This window comes from Patagioenas fasciata, chromosome Z (genome assembly GCF_037038585.1).
Source record: "Patagioenas fasciata isolate bPatFas1 chromosome Z, bPatFas1.hap1, whole genome shotgun sequence".
Lineage (NCBI taxonomy): Eukaryota > Metazoa > Chordata > Aves > Columbiformes > Columbidae > Patagioenas > Patagioenas fasciata.
This window is the reverse complement of record NC_092560.1, coordinates 23771313-23788985: the sequence shown is the minus strand read 5'-3', so window position 1 is coordinate 23788985 and position 17673 is coordinate 23771313.

Here is a 17673-nt window from a genome sequence, read left to right as displayed (position 1 = left end):
GTTTAATTAACCGCCATCCCACAGATTCACCAATATGGAAGCTTTTAGGATGAAGTCATTAATGTCTAAAATTTATGCAGTGAGGACCTTTACAATCCACAACCATGGAAAAATGCCACCCAGTAACCAGTCACATGGACACCTCTAGCTGTCCTTATTCTACCTCAGCAATACTTGTTGTGATTTAAGTATTTGTTTTACACTGATGTTTATGTACTGATGCTTTCTCTGCTTGGCAGTACTTCCTGTGCTTTGCTTGATCTGTGGCAGTCATCCTCTTCATTATTTCAAGCCTGACTTTCAAGTACTTTTCAGAGAGCTCTGCTCCCCATCTTTCTTAGGAACAGTGGCTTTTCTACCAGATCTCATGGTGCCTAGTATGAAAACTGCAAGCACCCTCCCATCAGACAAACATGACTATGAGCACAAGTTATAACTTCATTCACTGTAAATGTTGATAATAGCAAGTATTTGCAATGCTGTACTAAAATATACACTAAAATATAATTTTACCTGAACAACGAAAAAACAATGCTTACAAAAGTGGCCATGTAATACAGGGTACTAGGGTGATTATCTCCATGTATTTGCTTCTGAGGAGTGGCACCAGCACAACTGATTGTTTTTATTGTAATCTATACACTTGAAAGGCAGCTCCAATTGAGCTGTCATTTACGTGCAGCTTCATTAAGTTGTTGCACAGCTGCGTGTCAACAACTGGACATTTGTGTGACTGGCCTAGTACCACCCTGTTCCTGGGCTTTCCAGATCTCTGCTAGCCTGTGCTCTCAGGGGACCTGCTGTGTCTCTGACAGGTCATTGCTACAGACAAGCGTATTCTCAGGGTACTGTGACTTTATACAATTGGGCTTAAAAATGTCTATGGATGTGCTTATTTCCACAGGCACATGCAATATTTTGTAATTTCTTGATGTTAAAAGCAATCCAACCACAAGCGTGCGGGTGGAACAGGCTACTACTTCATTCCTTCCAGGCTATAACAACTCTGTGCAATTACTGAACTGTATTTATTGTTGTACTCCAGGTAGAGTACTGCATAATGAGTTCTCAGCATAAATCCCAGAGTGAACAACACTTATTTTACATTTGTGGTCAAAGAGGGCCAAGAGGGCTCATGAATAGGTGGAAATATTTGAAGCACATAATGTGAAGAGGTCACCCCTCAGGTAGGGTGAATGACATCAGGTGGGTAAAATAAAGAGTAATGAAACACATACAGGGAGAATAAGAAGCATCTGTTAAAGCAAGACCCTGCTTAATTGCTTTGAAGAGATACGGGTATAATGAAAGTAGTGTGTTTTAAAGATGGACGGATACAGTAATGTTTCCTTTGCTCAGAGAGCAACGTAAGTATGAGAAGGAGGTAGTGGAAAATCGGTTAGATAGCTGGTCAGAATGTTGACAGTCTTGGATTAGAGATCAGAGCCAACAGCTTGACTGTGTGTCTTATGAACCTCCTAGGGCGAGGAGAGTTAAGGGTATTTGAAGGCAGGAGTTGTTGACTGATGGTTGAGAAAAAGGAAAAAAAGTATGATAGTGGGCAAGTACAAAGTTATAACACATAAAAAAGTATGTGTTTAACTTTCCACGAGAGTCTTAACACAGGATTTTTTAAGATGATGCACAGAAGCCAACATGTGAAATATGGAGGACATACAGAAGAGCTTTGACTGTGATGGGGCAGATAGAATGTCTTCCATCGTAAGGACAGGAAGACAGCAGCTTGATACGTGGCTGCAGGACTGCTGTGATCATTCGAATTTTTGGGTTTTTTTGATCATGGGTTTTTTAACATGACACCAGGCCTCCTGGTGACAAATGGGGCACACGTCTCAAAGGGGGAAAAGGATCCTTGGACAGGAGCTAAGAGGACTCACTAGGCAACCTCCGCCATTTCTTCCAAATGCTCTTGTCTAGTAGTTTCTTCACAGTGCTGCAGCCAGTGGGCAGTACCTTCGAGGGCTGCAGTCCCCATGAGGATGATGCTCATTCCCATGCGGCACCCCCCAGGCACATCTACCTGGAGCTGGGCACCTTGTCGGAGATGCTGGTGAAGGACTTCTGCATCTATGTGGAGTTTGTGTGCACCTGCACAGGGGAGCAGCTACTGGAGAATTGTCCTGTCCCAACAGATGGGATGAGGGACGAGTTAACTCTGATTGTGACACATGCCCTGACTCAACAGATGACATCAGGTGTGAGTTAACTCTGGGTTAATTCTGCGTGGTTATGTGAAGTGAATGACAGACAATCACTCCAGGGGTCCAATTCAATTATGAGTTTACTAAAAGCATGTGGTAGAAATACCAGTTACAGCGATTAGTGACTTGGCAAATGTATTTTATGATATCACAGACCTTACCGTTAACAGCAAAAGTCCTTCTACAAGTGATGGATTGGCAACACTTAGTAACTGTACTACAAAACTTAACAAGAGTTTAATAGCAGAACTTACAATGATGTTACTTGAACATATAAATGTTCAAGAAAAGAAAAAAAAAGAGAGTAACAGAGAGAGAAGGAAAACTAAGATAGAAGAGAGAGAAAGAGAGTAAGATATCACCACTCACAGAAGGAGAGACAAAGAAATAGGGATATAGAAAACATAAGAGAGAAGGAAAGAGCAGAGAGAAAGGAAGAAAGAAAAGGTGATAGATCCAGCCATTCTTATGGCTCTGCAGCGTGGATGATGAGACTTTTCTGATGATGTGTGGCCTCTGATGTCTCACGGCGAGGATGCTGAGGTTTGTAGTTCTGTAGAGCAGCGTCCTCTGGTGCCTGGTCCAGTTCCCACGGCGAGGCTGGTGGGTGGAGGGGTCCTCAGGGTGGTGGGTTCCCTACCAGTGCTGTTTTAGGTGAGTTTTTTATGGCCCTCCGAGTAGAGGAAAGTCTGGGGGGAAGGGGTGATTGCGAAAGATGGACAAGTCTCGACAAGGCTCAGGTCATGTTGAAGGGTCTCAGCTTTTCCTCTTGTGTGCCATGCTAGGCATATCAGAAGATGGAGCTATGTGCCCTCCAGCACGTCCCCCACCTCTGATATTGGCCAGCTGGCCTGTGGCTCATTAGCTTGCTGTTGATATGTGAATCGCAGTTCACCCTATACTGGATGTATCATCTCCTGTGGCTGGATGAACTGCTTTTGCCACAATGTTTTGGCCATTATCCTTATCAGTACACAACAAGAATATGCTGTGCTTCATCCACCACCCTGAGAAGGAGCTGAAGAGAAATCAGGAACACAGCCTCCTAGACACCCTCTGCATGGGCTCCTTCCTAGATGTGCAGAAAACTGCCTGGTGGTTCCAGAACTTGGTGTCATCACCCTTCATCTTGTTGCCTCAGTCACACTGCTAAAATATGAACATGCTGCCCTGTGTGTGCTTCTGCAGGCTGTAGCTGACAGATATGCCCAGAAGAACCCTCTTCATAGAGGTAATGTTTGGGGTGATGCAAGGTGACTCAGACATCTTCTTGAGCAGTGAGTGTACACAGGACTTCTTCACCTGATGCATGATGTTGCCAGAGAGCTATGCTGTGGCAGAGGTGAAGTTCTTTAGGCGTATTGCCAGGCAGACCCTGCATGACAGCTTCCACCTCAAATGCCTGCAGCTCAGTGCCCACATCTTGGAGGGGACATACCTCTGTCAGGCTGGTGCAGGAGGGATTTCCTGCTGCTGCTGGAGGATGTAATATGGTACCTGTGCTGCTGCCTGGAGGAGAAATACCTTGGCTACTTCTTTGGCAATGAGAATGTGCCCAAAGAGATCATCATTGCCCCAGCTCTCTGAGGGGCTGAGCCACTCAACCTTTTCCAGCATCTGGCACAGGATCCTGTTGTCCATGCTGAGGCATTGCATCAGTTCGATGAGCTACAAGATCAGCTCAAAAGACTGTTCTTGTCTAGATGCTAAAAGAGGTCTTCAGGCATGCAGCTGTATGTGGGACTCACAGCTGATGGCAGGTAATCACCTCATCCAGGAGAGAAAAAGAGAAGAGAATGTGGGACACAGAAAAGAAAGAGAAAACCCTGTGCAGCAGCTCTCTACCAAGAACGACAGTGTTCTCCTCTTGGCAGTCTCACTAGTGCAGCAGCTGGAGACAACCTTCAGCGGCTACAAAGAAGACTTTCACCCTACTTTCCCCTTGCGTTGTCACAGACAGGATGACATTTCACATGGGCCTAAGGTACTCTTGCTGGCGGGTCAGGCTGGGCATGAACCAAGCGAGTGACACAGCTGATATGCCTCTGTGTGTTCACTGGGGTCCAGGTGGAGAATCTGCCCATCGTAGACACTCCCCTGAGAGCTGGTGCTGCGGAACTTACCACACTGGCCACAGAGAACACACCACTCAATTGGCAGTGGGTATTTCTGCTGCACCTTTCCTCCACAGCAAAAGCATCCTCTAGGGACTGGGCCCCAGTCCAGCTGAAGATGCCATCGCAAGGAGGCTTGTGACAGAGACTCTGTTACCACCTGGACAGTGACTACCCTCCTTCTTTGAGATAGTCCATTCCACTCCTTCTGGGAGATTTACTTTGTGTGAAACTGCCAGTAAATGGTGTGTTTGAATAAACACTGCATTCTGAGTGTCTATGCATCACTTTTTTGGGGAACATGAACATAGGTTGCTGACTGCTCAGCTGCCACAGAGTTAGGGAGCATTTTGCAGAAGAGCTGATGTGGTGGGCTCTGATTTCAATGATTCTATAACTAAAGTTCCCCTGAGACCCTGAGCCTGCATTGTACCATACCAAGTTGTATGATACACAACATCAAACACAGTGCAAACTCAATGTGAAAAGAAACAGCAATTCATGTCCAGCACCACCCTCAGATCTCAGATTATAATTTGGACAGAGTGTATATCTACTCTGGCACATTGCCTGATGATCTTGTTATGTGGATTCATGTCCAGTAGAGACTAGGGTGTGATCATTGTACCTGTGTTCACTGTTTCCCTAAGTTAAAAATTCTAGCTCACTGTGCCTGATTTGAAAGGTTTGGGTGACTTGATATTTTAACCCACTGCACTGACAGTATCCCAGATATTACTGCTTTCTCCTGAAATCTGTAATACTGTCACAATGTTTGCCACCTCCTTGGCAATGCAGGGAGAATGAAAGCATAAAAGAAGGAAAGCATTAAACAGTTGAGCAGCTATTCGGTGTATGAAAACACCCTCTCTGAAAGGAGCAACCTCAAAAAGTGCTAAAATTTTATCAAATTAATATTTTTTCAAGGAGCATCATAGTTCCTTCCACATGAATGGCCTAGCTCCTGAGATTTTCACTGATTTCTATGGTTTGTAGGTGGGCTTATGAGCAAATATTCTTTCCTGAGAGATCACATGACTGGGTCCATCCCTCTGACTTATTATTCATTATCTCTTAGAATTCCTCAGCAAAACCAGTCATTTTCATCCCAGAAAATAACAAGCAGAGCAGCACATCCAGTTATGTTACACTGACAGGATGTCAAGAAAATGAAAACAAATGGTTTGAGCAGTCCTTCAGGGGATTAAGAGTTCAGTTACTAAGCTACCCACCAGAAACTGTGATTTAGTCATCTGCAATGATTTTCTTCTGTAGGTTTAACAACATAAATCTCTGTTCTATTGCTACAGAGACATATCAGAGAAATTTGGGACTGCTTTTGGCATGACCAGAGTTTGTGGACTGATGTGCTGACAAGTGCTTGGGTAAAGGAAGAAGGAATAATGTAAGCTCTGGCCTTATTTGCTCAGGTTTGGGAGCACGTGTGTATTTTTAGATTGCCGTGGAGTAAGGTGGGTGACCTACTTGGTGACATTTGTGGATTTACTGTTATAAATACAATATGCCTCTTACATGCTTTTTCTCTCTCCATATTTCTGTTTGAATCATTTACTTCAGGGCTCAAGTCACTTAATGCATTAATTAAAATAAACCAGATGAGTTATGAAGGAAGAGAATTAAAAATCCAAATGGTTTTACCCTGTATGTGTAGAAAAGAGAATTCTGCTAGCACAAGTATGGAGTGTGGAGACTTGTGATTATCCTCTCTTAAACAACCTAAATGAATCAACTTCATTTTTACTACGTGTACATAATTCAAACGGGTGAAACATCTATACTGTTATTCCCTCACTCACAGTTGTGGAGTGTTGCTTAGAGTGTGTTGAAGCTTGCTGATGTTTGTCTGGGTAATATAGACCAACGTGTTTGTATAGGTACTTAAATCTTTTATAGAACTTTGTGTAAAGTAAATTTTGAAAGACAGGGATTTATAGCATGATAATTACTCATAGCCAGTTCTCTAATGTACGCTCTTAGCCTGTGCAAACTTATTTTCGAAGTGGTCATGAACAGCAGCTTTGTCACTTTGCAATCCAGGCTCTTGAATGTTAAACTCCAAGGCTGGAAGATTAACTTTACACACAGAATCACACACAGAATTGGCTAGGTTGGAAAAGACCTCAGAGATCATCAAGTCCAACCCTTGGTCCAACTTCAGCCCATTTACTAGATCATGGCACTAAGAGCCATGTCCAATCTCAGTTTAAAAACCTCCAGGGACGGTGAGTCCACCACCTCCCTAGGCAGGCCATTCCAATGCCTGATCACTCTTTCCGTAAAGAACTTCTTCCTAATATCCAGCCTAAACTTCCCCTGGCAGAGTTTAAGCCCATGTCCCCTTGTCCTATTGCTAACTGCCTGGGAGAAGAGACCAGTTCCCACCTGACTATAACTTCCCTTCAGGTAGTTATAGAGAGTGATGAGGTCACCTCTAAGCCTCCTCTTCTCCAGGCTGAACAACCCCAGCTCCCTCAGCCTCTCACCATAGGTCATGTGCTCAAGTCCCTTCACCAGTCTTGTTGCTCTTCTCTGGACCCGCTCCAGCACCTCAATATCTTTCCTGAACTGAGGGGCCCAGAACTGAACACAATACTCCAGGTGTGGCCTCACCAATGCAGAGTACAGGGGAAGGATCACTTCCCTTGTCCTGCTGACCACACTATTTTTGATACAGGCCAGGATACCATTGGCCTTCTTGGCCACCTGGGCACACTGTTGGCTCATGTTGAGCTTGCTGTCAATCAGTACCCCCAGGTCCCTTTCTGTCTGGCTGCTCTCCAGCCACTCTGTGCCCAGCCTGTAGCGCTGAAGGGGGTTGTTGTGGCCAAAGTGCAGGACCCGGCACTTGGCCTTGTTGAACTTCATCCCATTGGAATCAGCCCATTTTTCCAGTCTATCCAGATCTCTTTGCAGAGCCCTCCTGCCTTCCAGCAGGTCGACACTGCCCCCCAACTTGGTGTCATCAGCAAATTTGCTGATGGTGGTCTCAATCCCCTCATCTAAATCATCAATAAAGATGTTAAACAGGACTGGACCCAACACTGACCCCTGGGGGACACCACTAGTGACTGGCCGCCAGCTAGATGCAGCCCCATTTACCAGCACTCTCTGGGCCCGGCCCTCCAGCCAGTTCTTAACCCAGCAGAGAGTGCACTTGTCCAAGCCATGGGCTATCAGCTTTTGAAGGAGTATATTATGGGAGACAGTGTCAAAGGCTTTGCTGAAGTCTAGATAGATCACATCTACAGCTTTCCCCTCATCCACTAGGTGGGTCACCTGATCATAAAAGGAAATCAGGTTGGTCAGACAGGACCTGCCCCTCCTAAACCCATGCTGGCTGGGTCTGATCCCTGGTCCATCCTGGAGGTGCTGTGTGATTGCATTCAGGATGATCTGCTCCATCACCCTGCCAGGCACCGAGGTCAGGCTGACAGGCCTGTAGTTGCCAGGGTCAGCTTTGCAGCCCTTTTTGTGGATTGGGGTAACATTTGCCAGTTTCCAATCATTTGGGACCTCCCCAGTGAGCCAAGACTGTTGGAAGATGATGGAGAGCGGCTTGGCGAGCTCTTCTGCTAGCTCCCTCATCACCCTAGGATGGATCCCGTCTGGTCCCATAGACTTATGAGGATCCAGATGGCTCAGTAAGCCACCAACTATTTCCTCTTGGAATACAAGGGGACTATTTGGCTTCCTATTCCTGTCAACCATCTCCGGAGGCCAGTTATCCTGAGGGCCATCTGTTTGACTGGTAAATATTGAGGCAAAGTAGGTATTAAGTACCTCAGCTTTCTCCTCATCTTTGTTAACTATATTTCCCTCAAAGTCCAGTAGAGAATGGAGGTTTTCCTTGCCCCTCCTTTTGTTATTAACATATTTAAAGAAGGACTTTTTATTATCCCTAACAGAATTGGCCAAATTAACTTCAAACTGCACTTTTGTTTCCCTGATTTTTTTCCTGCACGATCTAGCTATTTTCCTAAATTCTTCATAGGTAGCCAGCCCTTTTTTCCACAGTCTGTAAACTCTCTTTTTATTTCTGATTTCCTTCAAAATCTCCCTGTTTAGCCAAGCCGGTTGTCTTCCCTGTCGGCTAGCCTTTCGGCGCACTGGTATAGCCTGATCCTGTGCCCTCAAAACCTCCCGCTTGAAGTATGTCCAACCCTCCTGGGCCCCCTTGTTTTTAAGCATTGTTTCCCAGGGTATGCTCTGAACTAGACTTCTGAATAGGCAAAAATCTGCCCTCCGGCATTAGCAGTGATGGATATAGAGTTTCAGCAGCTCCAGAGAGGTGCATCAGGAACTTCAGATACTTTCTGTGTTACGGCATTAGCCTACGGCTCATGTAGGCAGTTTGGAGTCCAACCCTGAGCTAATACTAAATGCTACCCAGAGCCCTTGATTGCTGAATGGAAGCTGTACATGTTCTTATCCTTTACAAGTGCTCCACTGTGATGCAGTGGATTGACCCTGGCTGGATGCCAGGTGTCTACTGAGCTGCTGTATCACTCTTCTGCCTAAACTGGACTGTACTACAAACATGATGAAATGCCCATGAGTTGAGATAAAGACAGAGGCTCAGAGATAAAGACAGAGACTCAGCAATTACCATGGGCAAAACAGATTCATCTTCAAGAAATTAATTTAATTTATTGCAAATCAAAAGTCAAAGTAGGATAATGAGATCTGAATACAAATCAAAGCACATTCCACCCACCTCTCCATTCTTCATGGGCTCAACTTCATTCTCAAATTCTCTACCTCCTTCCCTTGAGTGGCTCTGGGGGAATGAAAGTTGTAGTCAGTTCATTATGTGCTGTCTCTGCTGTTTCTTCCTCATTCTGTTTCCTGAATCCAGCATGGGGTCCCTGCTATGTGAGACCATCCTCCATGAACTTCTCCAACATGGATCTTTCCCATGGTCTGAAGTTCTTAAGGAATTGCTCTAGTGTGGATCATTTCCACTGGGTGCAGTCATTCAGGAACAGACTGTCCCAATGTGCGTCCCCTATGGGGTCATAGGCCCTGCCGCGAGCCTGCTCCAGCATGAGCTCTGCACAAGGTTAGACCCTTCTTCAGGTACATCCACCTGCTACAGCCTGAGATCTGCCATGGGTTGCAGGTGAATCTCTGCTTCACCATGGACCTTCATGGGCTGCAGAGGGATAGTCAAGCTCACCATGGTCTGCATTATGGACGGCAGGTGACTCTGTTCTGGCACCTGGAGCACCTCCTGCCCTTCTTTTTCACTGGCCTTGGTGTCTCAGAGTTGTTTCTCTCCCATATTCTCACTTCTTTCTTGGCTGCTGTTGCACAGCAGTGTTTTTTCCCTTTTTAAGTATCACAGAGCTGCTACCACCATCATTGATTGACTTGGCTTTGACCAGAGGTGGGTCCGTCCTGAAGATGGCTGAAACTGGTTCTGTCTGACATGGGGGAAGCTTCTGACATCTTCTCACAGAAGTCAACCTTGTGGTCCCACCACTACCAAAACCTTGCTCCATAAACTCAATACATACACTACATCTTTATAAAAGCATAAAGAAAAACATTCTTCTTGTTCCTCTGTCATATAGTCACTTCTCCAGATCAGTAAGGTTTAGACTGCTGGGGAATCATCAAATTAAAACCAGACCTATGTAAAGTTTTCCTCACTTTGTTACAAAAACTTTACTTATGGTCACAGTTTGCAAGCAGTTTCAGAAAAACTCAAGAAACACAAGGCAACATGAATTTTATCTGGTTTCAGAAGCAAAAATTCTTCTCTCCTATCTTCTTAGGAAGGATACTTGGTGGGATGGTGGTTTATAAGTGGATGGAAGAAAGTAGGTATTATTTCCACCTGTTATTATTTGAACAGTACTCTCACATTCCTGTAATATAATATGTCTTCCTGTGTTTATGGCATTTTGAACTGCATTTATGGCATTTTAAACTGTAGAATAATTTGTAATAGGTGTTCTTAGACCAGAAAATATAGAGAAGCCTTAAAAAATTGCAGACAAGTTGAAAATATATGTATAATTTTCAGCTGTATTTTCTACCTCCTTCTACGAAAATTACAAGTATTTAAAAGTTGTATCTTGAGATGGAAGTACCACCTCAGCTATATCGTTTTGTAATTCACATAGCACTTCAATAATATTATCAAATTTTACAACACAGTTCTTCCTAAAAGTTATTTTATCTTCTCTGTTTTCAATCTTCCTTAGAGATGCTGAAGTACTGCTTTAACTATTCTTTCCATGACCTTCTTTTCCAACAGCTCACACTCAAAGCAAAGAGGAAGGTTTCATAAATACTGGAGCAACCATCTGTATATGACATGTTTAGGTCTATTAGATTTCTGACTTTTTTGAGGTATTAACTAGCTGCTGAAGTACATCATATTTTGAAGGAGTTTCAGTGATTAAGGGTTATAGAGGGACTAGTTGATGCATATATTTTTTCTCTCTTATTATAATTGTATTTTCATTAACAGTGTTTTGACCTTCAATGGGAAGTATACTAGGGCCTGCATAAAATATGGGGTCTCTTTATTAAATACACTAATTATTTCTCCCATTGCTAAGTTTTAGCAGGGAGGATAGCTGACATATTTAAAACAATCTGGAGGCTATGCTGGAATGACTATTAATTTTTTTAATAAATGGTTTAGTTAATTTCAATATCCAGTGGAAGACCAAGAAGTTTAAGCTACTGCTATCTGTAGGGGATTTCTATTGTGTTTGTTCTAAGGATAGGCAGAAATTTAAAACACCATGATCAGGAAAGCTAGGTCCTTACCAAAAAAAGGGCCTTTCTTATTGGATTTCAAAGCTTTTTTGCATATAGTGTTCTTTAAAAGCAGACAGACAAGAGATGCCACTGTACTGAGTAGCCTTTTCTCTTTTCACTGTGGTGAGATGTACTACTTGAGTCTGTGGACATTTTATTTTGGCTCTTCCTGAGCCAGTAGTGAGTATTCACTGACCATTCAGTCCTGATTAGGTCCCTATTATCAGGCATTCTGACATTGCTCAAGAGATCTCTAAATCAAGACTCTGATGTCTTTATAAAGCAAATACTGCAACAGAAGCAGAAATTACAAGGTTGGTGCAGGAATTGCTGGATGACGTTTATGGTTTCTGCTATGCAGGAGGTCAGATGTTTGTAGTTATCTGAAGTCTATGAGTTTCTCCCCTCTTGGGCGGCACAATACTCCCTTCATGTGATTAAAGACTACATTCTAATGCTACTCAGTGATATTCCTTGGTATGCTCATCTGAATAACTAATGTCAAATTATCTTATTTGCCACAGTGTGTTGAAATACATTTTTGCCTCTGTGCAGTCTCTTGCCAGAGAAGGAAATCAGTGTCTAAAGGGAAACAGGAAGTCTCAGCAAACTCCTTTTGGGTGTTCATTTCAAAATAACATTGTTATCTTTCTTTGTCACCACCAGAGAACACTTGTGAAATCTCTCACTTTGGCCCAGAGTACCCTGCAGTTAAAATATATGGGATTAATGAAATGCCAGCTGTACTTGAAAAATGCACTTGTGATCCAGAACCTGCATCCATGGAGGTCCTCTCTGCCCTGGTGAGACTGCATCTGGAATATTGTGTCCAGTTCTGGGCCCCTCAGTTCGAGAAGACAGGGAACTGCTGGAGAGAGTCCGGTGCAGGGCAACGAAGATGATTAAGGAAGTGGAGCATCTCCCTTATGAGGAAAGGCTGAGGGACCTGGGGCTCCTTAGCTTGGAGGAGGCTGAGGTGTGATCACATTAATGTTTATAAATATGTAAAGGGAGAGCATGATAAGGATGGATCCAAGCTCTTCTCGGTGACAGTCAATGACAGGACAAGGGGCAATGGGTACAAACTGGAAAACAGGAGGTTCCACTTAAATATGAGAAGAAACTTCTTCACAGTGAGGGTGACAGAGCACTGGAACAGGCTGCCCAGGGAGGTTGTGGAGTCTCCTCTGGAGACATTCAAAACCCGCCTGGACACATTCATGTGTAACCTAGTCTAGGTGTCCCTGCTTCAGTGAGGGGATTGGACTAGATGATCTCTTGAGGTCCCTTGTAATCCCTGACATTCTGTGATTCACTCATTTTTCTCCTGACAGTTGCATATACTTTTGTGCCATAATCCAAAGCCATCATCTTGTTTGTTAGTGCCATAACTGATAATGCAAAGGACATTATGTTTATTGTATACTTAGTGCCTTTTTGAGTGTGACTGTGTTTTAGCGTTCCTAACGTCTTTTCACACAGCTTTTAAACTCCATCTTAACAGAGAAAAAAATATGCATAACTAAGATTTCATATCTGTTTAGTCTCTGGCATAGTAATATGAACAGCTGAATGTTATGTTTATATGCACTGTCTGCAGATTTCCTGCTGTCCTATGGGATGTGATATTGAGAATTTATACCTGATTTTTTTTTTCAGTACATCTGAGAAATTTTGTCTTTACATATTTTGGTTCCCCATGTCACTTTTGTGTGTTACAGAGTTTGTTACTGGAGAACCTCCATACACCTCAATAAACAGGTGAAGCAACTGCAGAAGCAAACTACAAGCGTATCCTGAAAACTATGAAATAAAGATGTTTCTCAGCAGAAAAGAGATTTGATAAAAGAATCAGTCAAACATTTACTCATTTGCGGTGGCACTAGAGATGGATTTAGAACAGAGTTGTTCATTGCTTTATGTATAATTTTTGTTATTCTTAACCATTTAGGTTTTAAGCGAACTGCATTCAAGGGTAAAACACTAAAGCATCAATAATGTGTTTTGCCCTTAAAAGCTATAGTTGACCAGAAATGTATAATTTTCAAGGGGGATGTATCTTTTTGGAGAACAGTATTCGTGTGATTTTTGCAATATCTAGTATTTACTAAAAGTTCTAATTTAGTTTACTTGTTTGTTTGTTATGTGGTTTGTGTGTCAGTGTTTCAGCAGCTGTTCCACTGTCTAATTAAAGTCACCTAGGGAATCCAGGAAGTTGCAGTCTCCATGTCCTATATTCCTAGATCCCTCCTTTTAAAAAGTACACTTGACTCATGTAGAGCATGGTCATACACTTCAGTGTATTTGGTTCTGGTCATGCAATTTGTCCACTAAGATTTATTTTGTCTCCAAAACCCCAATTTAAGGAAATAGCCATCATTTCCTGTCTTAAAGACTGTAGAATTGCAGAGATAGTATGAAATAGACATTTGGATTCCTCATTTAGATCTAGTTTAACTCCCTTTTCTTTTGAATTTCAGTTTCGTGGAGAGTAGAGGTTGGGGTGGCATTTGTGGTGTAATTTCTGCAAGCAAATATTGGAGCCCATTAGCTCATTTCAGATGACTTCATGGATTATAATGAGCTGTGGGTAAATCTGAAGCAGAGCTTTGAGGTGACAAGTCCCTGCTTCATGAACTTCACAGTCTGTACCTTTTTCTTGAGATCTGAAACCTGCTATGAATCCGCTTGCTGCCATTTCCAAAGTCTACAAAAAGACTGTCAGGTAATGAGAGGTAAAAAGAGGGATGAAGGGTTAGATCATAGCTTACATCTGGTCTAGTTGTAAATAAGTCCCTAAGACATGAAATGCAGGAGACATCTCTGTAAATTAATCTGTGACTAGTCTTACTCTGTAGTGCTGTAGAAACTTTTCTATCAGGTAGAAATCAAGTGTAGACTCAGCAATGACTATTTATTGGCTGATTATCTAATGTGATTGCCCAGATATGACTTTTTTTAGATGGGGACTGATGAGTTCATCTTCTTTACTGTATCTGTTATTATTAATGTTTCTCCTTCTCCAGTCATCTTGTTGAACAATACAAATTACATTGCATTACCAGGCAAGTCTCTAGCCTAATTTGTTGCCATGTCTGAAACATGTAATGCCTTGAAGACTGGCAGAAAACACGTGTAATAAGTGTCAATAAGTGACAGCTTTCTCATTTTATTCAGTGAGCAATTTCATAAAACAACAGTTAACCCCCTCTTGTTACTCCTAATGTAAAGACAAAACTGCTGGTTACCTGTTGTTACCTGGATTATTTAGAGAATAAAATCTGTGTCCCTGTTGATGTGATTCTGGTATTGCAGCTACTACACTTGTAAATTCTCTCTTGACAGCAGGGAATCTAGAAGAATTATGTGAAACCCCCTTTTCTGATGGATATTTTGACTCTTTCAGAAAAGAGGAGCAGCAATTATTTACAATGTTTTGTTAGTCAAGGCATAATTTAAAACTAAGAAATCCTAGATCAACACTGCTTAGGTTTTCTAGGAACTTCTTAAAAGATGATTGTATTCAACATTTGGAATGTAGGTGGTTATTGTCTGGTGGAACAAATGGGGGAATATATGCTTTAAAAGGCTTTCCAGATACAGAGTATTTTTCAGAGAAGTTTTGTTGCTTTGTTCTTTTGCAAATTGTGAGCACTCAGGGTTGATAAAATAATGTACTGCAATGGGTAGTTCCTCGGGGCAGGATTTGGCAGCTTAAATGGAGGCTGATAGGCAGAATCCTTTAGTTTGTAATACAACCTCAACATAAGCTTAGAATTGTTTTTATTTATGATCCTGTCAGTAAAGACTTTGTTTTTTGCCATCAACACTGTAGTCTGAACTAGCCTTTGTTACTTGCCGTCTGTTTGGATCTAGAGTCCTCGCTTGGACACACTGTTTTACTTCAAGATGCTGCCTGTTTAACAAATATGTATCTCTACTGAACAATAATTTACAATGTATATACTAGCCTTGTCACATAAAATATTGGCTCAGAAATGTGCAGCACAGAAAAATATACTACAGATTTTTAGACAGTTTCCTCTTCTCTGCAGCTTCTTTGAGATGTCTATGCAGTTCCAGTTACATTTCTTTTGGATCAGAATGAAATATTTTTTCAGTCTCCCGTGTTTGCATGTACATGCAGTGCTCAGTACTGACAGGGTCAGACAGTAGTCAATTTGAGGATGATGGAGGATTAGAAGCAGTTTCTGCCATTCTAATCTAAGAAGTGCAATAAGCTTCATATTCTGTATTCTGAGACTGTCTGTTGGAACTAACATCTAAGAAAATGGGAAAAAGTACTCAACTTTGGTAAATGTCAGCTGAAGCTGCTAAAGCTTTCTGTATATCAGATTGCACCTTTACCCTTGGACGTCTTTAAACTTCACGATCTTGGATTTAGAGAAAAGACAAGTCACTATTGGTAGGGGGCTAAATTAATGAAAATTAAAGAGCTAGATTGTTAGCAAAGTTTAACTTGATTTCTGACTATTTTTCTTAAAAGTTTATTGTTGTTCACACGACTTTTACGCTAAGAGATATATTACATGATGAGTATTTTTCTGAAAGACAGTTGATAGGACCGATAAATTGGAGACATTGTTATTGGTTTAGAATAAAAAATACTTCAGATCTGCACGCAAAACGACACTCTACTATGAATGGAGGTCAATGATGCATTTTTTCTTTTCGCTAGGAAAACTAGTAATGGTTATCTATTTAAGGGGCAGGGGAGCTTGTTTCATCTTCCAACTGTTTGAGAAAGGAGGCTTGTTTTTCCAAAACTGCCATAGGATATCCTTAAGGCAAATATTGATTATTTATTGTAAAGAGTCTTAAATAAGGATTGACAACGTGCCTCTAGAATTCAATGTTTAATAGTGAAGCTGAAGGCACTATGTGAAAAATATAAGTACTAGAATTTAAAACACTCTAGCAACAAATGTTGCTATCTTAAAAAGAAAAAAAATTCTCATCTTTTCTTGTCTACTTGGAAAGTATTTTCTGTTTTCAGTATAGTTTTAGCTGGATGCATAAGACTGTGCTAGATGCAATGATTGGATGCATATTAAAAAATTAATCTATTTGTGAATTAATAGTGGTGGTCCATGTCTTTTGAATCCTTCCAGAGACCAACAGGCCTTTCAAAAGGTCAGAACTTCTGCAAGGTGCTCCAGAGTTTACAGAATTATTCTTTTATATTTTCTCTGAGAGGAAATAAGTGAATGATACGGTCAGATGAAAATAAATACAGAAATTTGAAGTGTATTTCTCTATTTTAAGCAAATACACCAAAGGAAAAAAGGAGTATTCTTCAATTGATTTATGTCTCATTGACAACTGCCAGGAACCTTGCATGTGGCTTGCACAGGTATATACTGCAATAACAGTGTATCTCTAGGTTATCCTGTCATAAAAAAAAAAGTTGTTGTAGAAACTCTAGGAGTTTGGGTTATATGCAGCTGAGTCCTGGCCACTGGTACATGGTTGCATCTGAAGCAGAATAGTGAGTGTGTTTTAGCAGTATTTTTAACGTGATCCTATTTATTTTTGTTGTTGTTTTTTTGTAACCAAACAGTACTTTTTTTCTGACTAGAATCCCAGGGAAAAAAAAAAAGCTATTGACTAGGAAATGGTGTATTAAAGAAGAATTTTACAAATGAAAAATACAGAAAAGTTGTACCACAAAATAAAAAAACCCAATTCATTAAGTAACAGAAGGCTTAAACTGATGACTCACTTGCCTGAGGTGCTGAACACTTGCCTTTTGCAAGAAAAAAAGGGTCTGATCAAACTGTAATTACATATAAAAGGCCATGCTGAAAATAAACATATATAAGCATAAATAAATGGTCCAGCTACAACTACATGGGACACTTATCGTTAAATAAAGGAAGAAGAGAAGGTGCTTATGCAAGTAACCTCCTTTTTAAAACAGAAGACTCTGAACAACACTTATAGAATCTGCTGTTGGTTTTTGATGTAATACTTCAATAAATAATGTTAAGTAAGTTTGTGCCTTAAAAGAAATACCAACACAAGAATTCTAAACACTCAAGATATTAAGAGAATTAATTGCCAGACTTTACAGTATGTCTATTCAAAACGTAAATGGTTGGAAAATGGAAAGAAAAATACATATTATACACTTTACTCCAAAAAAGTCAATCAAATTATTTACATTCCAATATGAGCAGCACTACAAGTACTAAATTTATCACAACAGAAAGAATAACTGCATTACACTAAATAGCAAATACTTCATAAAGAATAACTCATGAAGAAAGATTTGGGAGGTTTAAGGTAGCTAATTAAATGAGATCAATACAGTACGTTTTCCATATACACTGTAAAGAAAGAAACGGATCATGATTTAAGCATTTGATAATTACTTCTGTCCCAAACGGTGGCTGTTCAGGTCTCCGGCTGCAAGGAGTGCCAGAGCCTGCTGCTGCCAGGGGAGGGAGGCCAGCACTCTACTTGTGTGAGGTGTGAGCAGGTGCAAGATCTGCTCGACATGGTTGTGAAGCTTAAGGAGG